We start from the raw sequence: 7,665 nt of genomic DNA on the forward strand, positions 1-7,665 counted from the left end.
TCAATGCAGTGTCTCCTCAAAATATACCTACTGATGGGTAATCTATAGGATTCATTTGGACATCTGGGACAATATTCATATTTTTTGCCTACTTAGTTTTTTCAGTTTGTATGGTTAAAACCAACTCTTTTGAATTATTGTAGAACTTACTTAGGAGTCTCAGTAACACTCCAGAGCTTAATATATACAACCATATGAACGGGGATGTTTTGAAGATCTTCCTACCTATGGAACTCCTTTTCAATTTGTATTCCAGAGCAGATCTCCATGAACCTGATGAATATCTTTGGAGAGAGCATACAACTTGTTTTATATACATCTTACCTGATATTAATAATCAGATGAAGGTCTCTCTCGCTTTGGCTTCTTCCATTCGGAGTAGTGACTGTTGCCACAAGATGCAGTGTAAAGATGGCTAAGTCTAAGAACCATACCACTCACAACCAATCACAAAAATGGTACAGAAATGGCATCAAGAAACCTAGGTCTCAGAGATATAACTCTCTGAAAGGTGTTGGCCCCAAGAGAAATATGTGCTTTGCCAAGAAACACAGCAAGAAGAGGCTAAAGAAGATGCAGGCCAACAACACTAAAGTCATCAAGGCCCCAAGCACCAACGCCTCCAAGGCCAAGGTCCTCAGGCCCAAGATCCTCAAGGACACTACCTGGTATGCTGACCACAAGATGGCCACCAAGTGTCCAGGTCCTAGGGTCAGCACCACATGCTCAGGTCCCAGGACTACAAAGCCTGACTCTAAAGTTGCCAGAATCATTGACCCCAAGGCTGCCAAGCCCATTTACCCTAAGGCCACTGACTCTGAGGCCACCAAGTCTGACTCTAAGGTCAATAAGTTTGCAAATCTGGTCCCAAAGCCAACAAATCTGATGCTAAGGCCACCAAGTCAAGGCTGCCAAGTTCTATCCCAAGGCACTCAAGTCTGATTCTAAGACCACAGAGCCCAATGATTCCAAGGTTGTTAAGCCTACTCACCCCAAGTCTGCCAAGTCCAAACCCAAAGATACTGGGGCTAAAACTACTGATCCAAAGCCTTCAAAATACAGGCTTCAGGAGAGCAGAACTTACTTAAACCCTAAACCACCATTTTTTCCCAGCCATGGTATGATTATTCAACATTTTTTTTTACAAATAAGGGAAATGGTGAGTCATTGGAGAAAAATAATCAGAGAATGGTTAAGCAAAATTAGGTGTGCTGTTGCATGTATTAGGGAAACATTTATGATCTTAAAATTTGCATGGAAGACAGCTTGTCAGAATAATGTCTCTAAAGTTGCATTTTGCTTTACTGACTCAAATAATTCTATTTCTAATTTAAAAAACACTTATAATGGGACCTTATATTTTCTGTACTTTTCAAACAGTGGTGCATCTGTAAAGAGGTGGTCTGCTGTAGAGCATCATTTATAAATGCATCCTATTCCTTTCTCAAATTTTCATCAAGGATACCTTTTGTATGCTGTAATATAGGTGTGTTATTCTCATATTTTGTAGACATGGGAAAATAAGTACGTGAGTTGATAGAAATAACATCCATTTTTAAAATCTTTTGGTATTTTCACTTCTAATGATCCTTCAAAACTAAGGTTGCTGACTGGTTTTTCATCTTCAATCAGCAAGAAATATGAAATTAGACCACAACAGATTTTAAGGTAGCTAGAAAGAACTTCCCTAGATGGAATTTGTTACAAGCTGAAACTAGTTACTAGATGAAACTGGAATTTTGTTCTCTAATTATCATTCCAAACAGAGTAACTACTTACTATTTTAAGTGTAACCTTGCCTCAGGCAAAGGAGCTGGATCAATAGGCTTTTAAAATTGGGGTTCTACAAATTAGAATTAGGCATAACTTCACTTAGTAAACTGCAAGTTATTCTTCCCATTTTAATATTACATATTCAGTTCTCCCCCCTAATCCTTGGATATGTTGTCCTTGATTATCTTCTGTGACTTATCTCTGGTAGAAATGTCAGTGTTACCTGCAAGGCCATTCCCCCCATGGACATTACACATTTTGATGGAGTTCTACTTTGATTGCATCATGTCATTTGGAAGCTATGCCATCTCTTAATGGGTGACTATTCTTTTTCTATTCTACTCTCTGCTAACATTTAGGGCAAAAGGAAATCAGGATGGGGGTAGGGCAAAAGAGTGAGGAAAAGGTCATAGTAAAAGATCTAAAGAGCAATTGGAAAGAGGAGATTTTATTGAAATTTTTTCTTGCTCTTGTTTAATTATCTAATAAACCCTGCCACAAGGGGTAATAAAATAAAGGAAAGAGCATTAAAATCCTACTGCAGTACTAATTATGGAACCAGGGTTCACTGGATTCATTAACCCAGGGAGACCTGAGCTATCATCTTTTAAAAATAACCCAATATACAGCAATACTTCTTTGCTCCCTATAATCCTGCTCCCATTGGTGGAGGGAATTATAAGCTAAGATTTATTATATATTCGTATGCATATATATACATACTATATATGTATACACACAATACACATGCATATGCATATATATATATTTATATATGGATTCATATTGTGAATCCTAGAGAATAAAAGAGATGCCCCACTTGAGAATGAATCATGGAAGATACACAGGAAGATGTCTGGAGCAAGCAGCTGGGTCAGGAATACATTGTTATCTTGCCTCAGCTCTACCAATGAGTCACCTGAAATCCAAGAGAGTGCTGAGATTCGGGGTCACAATAAGAAAAAGAATGAGTTTCAGATGGAATATGTTAGGAAGAGCCTGAAGACACCAGGTTTAGGAGAAGGCCATGTAGGCCTCCTAGTCCCAGGCTACATGACCTTTGTATAGAAGTGGTTATACAAGTGCTAAGTTAGACAGACAAATAGACAGAAAACAGAGAGAGAGAGAGAGAGAGACAGAGAGAGAGAGAGAGAGAGAGACAGAGAGAGAGAGAGAGACAGAGAGAGACAGAGAGAGACAGAGAGACAGAGAGAGACAGAGAGAGAGAGAGAGAGAGAGAGACAGAGAGAGAGAGAGAGACAGAGAGAGAGAGAGAGAGACAGAGAGACAGAGAGAGACAGAGAGACAGAGAGAGAGAGAGAGAGAGAGAGAGAGAGAGAGAGAGAGAGAGAGAGAGAGAGAGAGAGAGAGAGAGAGGTGTGGAGGGAGAAGAAAAGGGAGAGAGGAGAAGACAATAATGTGAATGAGGCTCTTTTGGCTGGAACGCTGAGATCTCCAGGAAGGTTAAAGAAGTGATTACAAGGTTGTCCCAGACTTCCAGGGCTCAGGGAAACAAATCTTGGGGGTAGTACGGGGAAATGTTTTCTTATCTATAGTGCCAGGGGACAAATTCACAACTTCCGTAGGATCAGTGGGTTTAAGGTGAGGAACATTTAAAATTTCTTTTATGTCACCTAAGGGAATTTGTGGGGACTGTATATGACAAGGGGTGAAGGAGAGAGAGGAATGGAAAGGAGCCAAAGAGAGGGTGAAGTTTGCTTAACATCCTCAAGAACAAGAATTCATAGTTATTGTTGGAGAAAACAGGTTCTAGAATGACAGAGGCTTATGGAAGCCTTTTTAAACAGAATCTCTATCAGCTAGAAAGCTACAACTGATGCAGCATCCAAACATGGCTAGATCATTTGATCTCTTGGACAAGATCAGGAAGAAGTCCAGTCAAACAAGAGGAGGGGCAACTAAGAAAAATTAAGTTCTTATTGCATTTAAGTGGTCACTTATTTATTGTTGTGGTCACAGGGCTGGGAATACTGCTTGGTTATTCCCTTGAAGGGTGGGGTAAGTTTGGAAATACCTCATTAAACATTCTCCCTGGGACTCTGGAACATGTAATCAAGTAATCTAGATTATGTTATCATAGATTTAGAGCTGGATGACCTTAGAGATCATCTACTCAAACCCTTAATTTGCCAGATAAGGATACTGAGACCCAGAGAGGTTAAGAGATTTGCCCACGGTCAGGTAGAAGTGTTACTAGCACTGTCAAGGAAAAGAAACCCGATATGTGGGCCCCAGAGATCGAAAACCGGTTATAGAGAAATATGGTTATCCTTTCCACAGTTTCACTATACTGTGGGTCAGCATAAGAAATTTAATGAGAATTTTTGAGGAGTTTTGTGGAAGCCACAGACAACACAAAAAACATTTGGAAATTCAGAAATGCATGAAATATATGCATAGTGTTATATAATATTAGACATATTTTATCTTTTAATACCATAATAATTCAGACCTTTCCTCTGGTACAAAGAAAGGGTCAAAAAATTTTATATGGATTTTCCAGATCTGGAGGGTGCCTAGTCACCTAACCCCCTGGATGTAGAAGGAATGACTGTAGCTAATATAAATAAAAATAATTGTAGACAAACTAAATGCAAAAATGAGTGATAAAACATTGCTAACCTTGTCCTTACATCCTCTACATGCTTCCATGTTCTGTAGGTCCAACAGCAGTTGAGAGAGGAGAATCAGTAATAAGGTAGAAAATCATGAAAGGTGGGTTTTTGTTTTGTTTTGAGGAGGTGAGACTTCAGCTAGGTCTTGAAAGATTGTTAGGGTTACATAAAAGCAAAGGAGGAAAGAAAGAATGCTAGGTGGGAAAGTGTTTGGTGATTTGGATTTTGATCCTGCCTCTGAAATAGGCTATGTTTTATTAGAAAGTTACTTAACTTCTCAGTGCCTCAGGCAACTTTCTAAGATTAGAGATAATTTGCTATTCTATAATAGTGAAGGGACTTTTCACACTGAGAGTTCTCTGTACTCATGAAATTACTGGTCCAGATTCCTAGAAAAGAAAAGTATGTGTGTGGGGGGGGGGGGTTGTGTGTACACATATGAGAATGCTTTGGTGGGAGAGAAAGGTGGTGAATATAAGTCAGAGAAAAGTGAAAGTAGTTATAGGGAAGAGTTATAAGAGAGAATACGCAGACATAACCATGACCTCAAGAATTTAAAGAAGAATTTAAAATTTATATAAAACTTAAGTATTAAAAGAGATGGAGACTTGATCTATGACTTTGTTCAGTCATGTCTGACTCTTTGAGACCCCATTTGGGGTTTTCTTGCGAAGTTGCTGGAGTGGTTTGCCATTTCCTTCTGCAGCACATTTTACAGATGAGGGAACTGAGGTAAACTGGGTTAAGTGACTTGCTTAGGGTCACTCAACTGGTAAGTGTCAGGCTGAATTTGAACTCAGGAATTTATCAGGAAGATAAGTTCTTTCTGATTCAAGCTGGGGGCTCTATCCACTGCACCAAATTATAGGGAACACCTAGGTGAAGGCTCTCCCAAGACCAAGAAATGTTGGGACCTTCTCTGCAACTTAGTCTAGAGCACGGGGTAATTAATTAACTTACCCAGGATCACACAGTCATATGTTAGAGTCAGGACTTGAACCCAGGTTTTTCTGACTTTGAGACAGGTTCTCTAGCCACAATACCACATCCCATGAATTCTCTGATGCTAAGACTTGAGTTCCTAAGAGACATTTCTTTCTCTTTCTCTCTGTTTCTATCTCTCTGCCTATTTCTTTCTCTCTGTCTTTTTCTTCCCTTCTCTCTCTCTTTCCCTCCCTCCTCCATTCCGCCTCTTTCCTTACAGATACACACACACAGATACACACACACACTTATCCAGTAATTTTCCATATATATATGGAAAATACATATTATTACATACATATTATGAAATATGAAAATACATATTACATATTACTACATATATACGTAATAATTTCCCAGGTTATTGAAGTGGTAAGGGGAAGGAGAAGTAAAACTGGCCACCACTCTCGAAAGCACTTCCCGCTGCCTGGGCATTCTCTGACTTGGCCCAGGCACCTTTGGAGTGATTGTCCAGCTCATCTCCTAGTTGTGCTTTTTCAGCAAGGTTCTCTCTGGGCACTCCGTTCCATGTCACCATAATTCATGATAACATCTAACACACTGAGAAGACTTCCTATGAACACATATGTCACATCCTTAGTGTTAATAAATGGTAATAACACAATTATATGACTAACATGTAAATGAAGAGGAAATGAATGATTGCCATTATCACTATTTGAATGCATTAACAAATCTAGTGGCCTTGACTTCAGGAAAATAAATGACATCTCAGCTTTCTTCTTTCATAATGAATTGCAATATAAAACTTCCACATGTAACCTTAGTCTACAAAGGGGTCAAAGCCCATCTATGGGTATTTGTAAAGAGACAATAAAATTAGCACACAGTGAACTGCTCTGGGAAACAGTAAGAACCTCATCTCAGTAACTTAAACAACTCCCTTTCATGTCCCCAAAGATCCCAGCTAAGCTGACTTTGATGGATAGAATCTCGCATTCCTTATACTTCAAGAAGATTTCATTTGATCCTCTGTATTTAAAAAAAAAATAATCAAGGACCACTTCATAACTGTCTTGAGGGCTTCAATTTTATTACCTCTCACCTTCTTCATGATCAGAAGTTGTGGGTGGGCTTGGCAGAATACAACAACAAAAAATGGAACCAGATGTCAACTTGTCTTCCTTTTGTGGTTGGCCCCCTTTTCCTCCATGCTAATGATTTAATTGTTTGGCATAACTTATTAGACTAAGGGTCTCTTTGAGTCTTTCTTGTTTAATCCTTGCTTCCAGCACCTCAAATTTTAGTTAATGCCAATAAAATCCAATAGCTATTCTCTCAGGAGACACCACAGGCAATGACTAAATCTTGGAAGCTCTAACTGAAGTCAGTGTTGTAAGGGCAAATGACTATATGAGTTTGTTTTTTTTTTCTTAAATTTTAGTTCCTTTTGTGATATTTTCTGTCCCTGTCTCAGTCTCATTTTCTCTTTCTTTCCCTTTTTCTTCCCCCTCTTTCCTTCTTTTCTTCCTATCTTCTCTCTCTTTCAATTGCTTAATACTTGTGCTTTTCCCTTCTTATACTCCACACTCGCCCCTCTCTTTCTTCCTTTTGTCCTATTTTCTTTCTTCCTTCCTCTGCTCATCCCCACCCCCTCCCAGTCATCCATTCTCCTTTTCCCTCTTCCCTGAAGGGGAGAGCTGAGATTGTGAATTTCAAGGCTTGCAAAGGATTTCATGGGCAAGTTACTTGTGGGAAGATAGAGAGCACATTCTTGGTATTGTCTGGGGGCATTTCTAGGGGCTTCCTTTATTCTTGTGTGTTGTGAAATAATTTTATAATCTCTCCTTTCTCTGCCTGTCCCACATTTTTTATTTATTGTCCTTCACCCACGTCTCCTGCCAGCAGCTTCTGACTGTGTTTTATTCCTCTGGCAGTTGTGGGATACTGGAAACAAAGCAGATTTGGAACAGAAGCTGATTTTCCCCCATCTGAAGTGGCCACCGTTCATTTATAACATGGTTGTTTTGTCATTACTGAGAAAAGCAAACAGCTGGTTTGATGGAAAAGGCTGCCCCAGTCCCCTGGGAAGGGAGAGTTCAGATGTGATGCAAGCTGACAGAGGGTGAAAAAATAATTTTCAAAGTGATAAGTTTGTGCAGCTGTGATGGACAGCAAAGATGGCATCTGCCCAGAGAAGTAAAATTCAAGGTATCCTTTGATCTGGTGAGCTTAGAAAGAGCGTTGTCAAGAGACAATTAAAATCACTACACCATGGCTTACAGTTGCTGACTAAGAGTCAAAATGCTGT

The 7,665-nt window shown here is 39.4% G+C and overlaps 1 pseudogene; it reads left to right on the top strand.

Moving 5' to 3' along the window:
* Positions 1-411: 411 nt before the first annotated feature.
* Positions 412-7,371, top strand: LOC140507793 (uncharacterized; annotated as a pseudogene).
* Positions 7,372-7,665: the final 294 nt, after the last annotated feature.

This window comes from Notamacropus eugenii, chromosome 5 (genome assembly GCF_028372415.1).
Source record: "Notamacropus eugenii isolate mMacEug1 chromosome 5, mMacEug1.pri_v2, whole genome shotgun sequence".
Classification (NCBI taxonomy): domain Eukaryota; kingdom Metazoa; phylum Chordata; class Mammalia; order Diprotodontia; family Macropodidae; genus Notamacropus; species Notamacropus eugenii.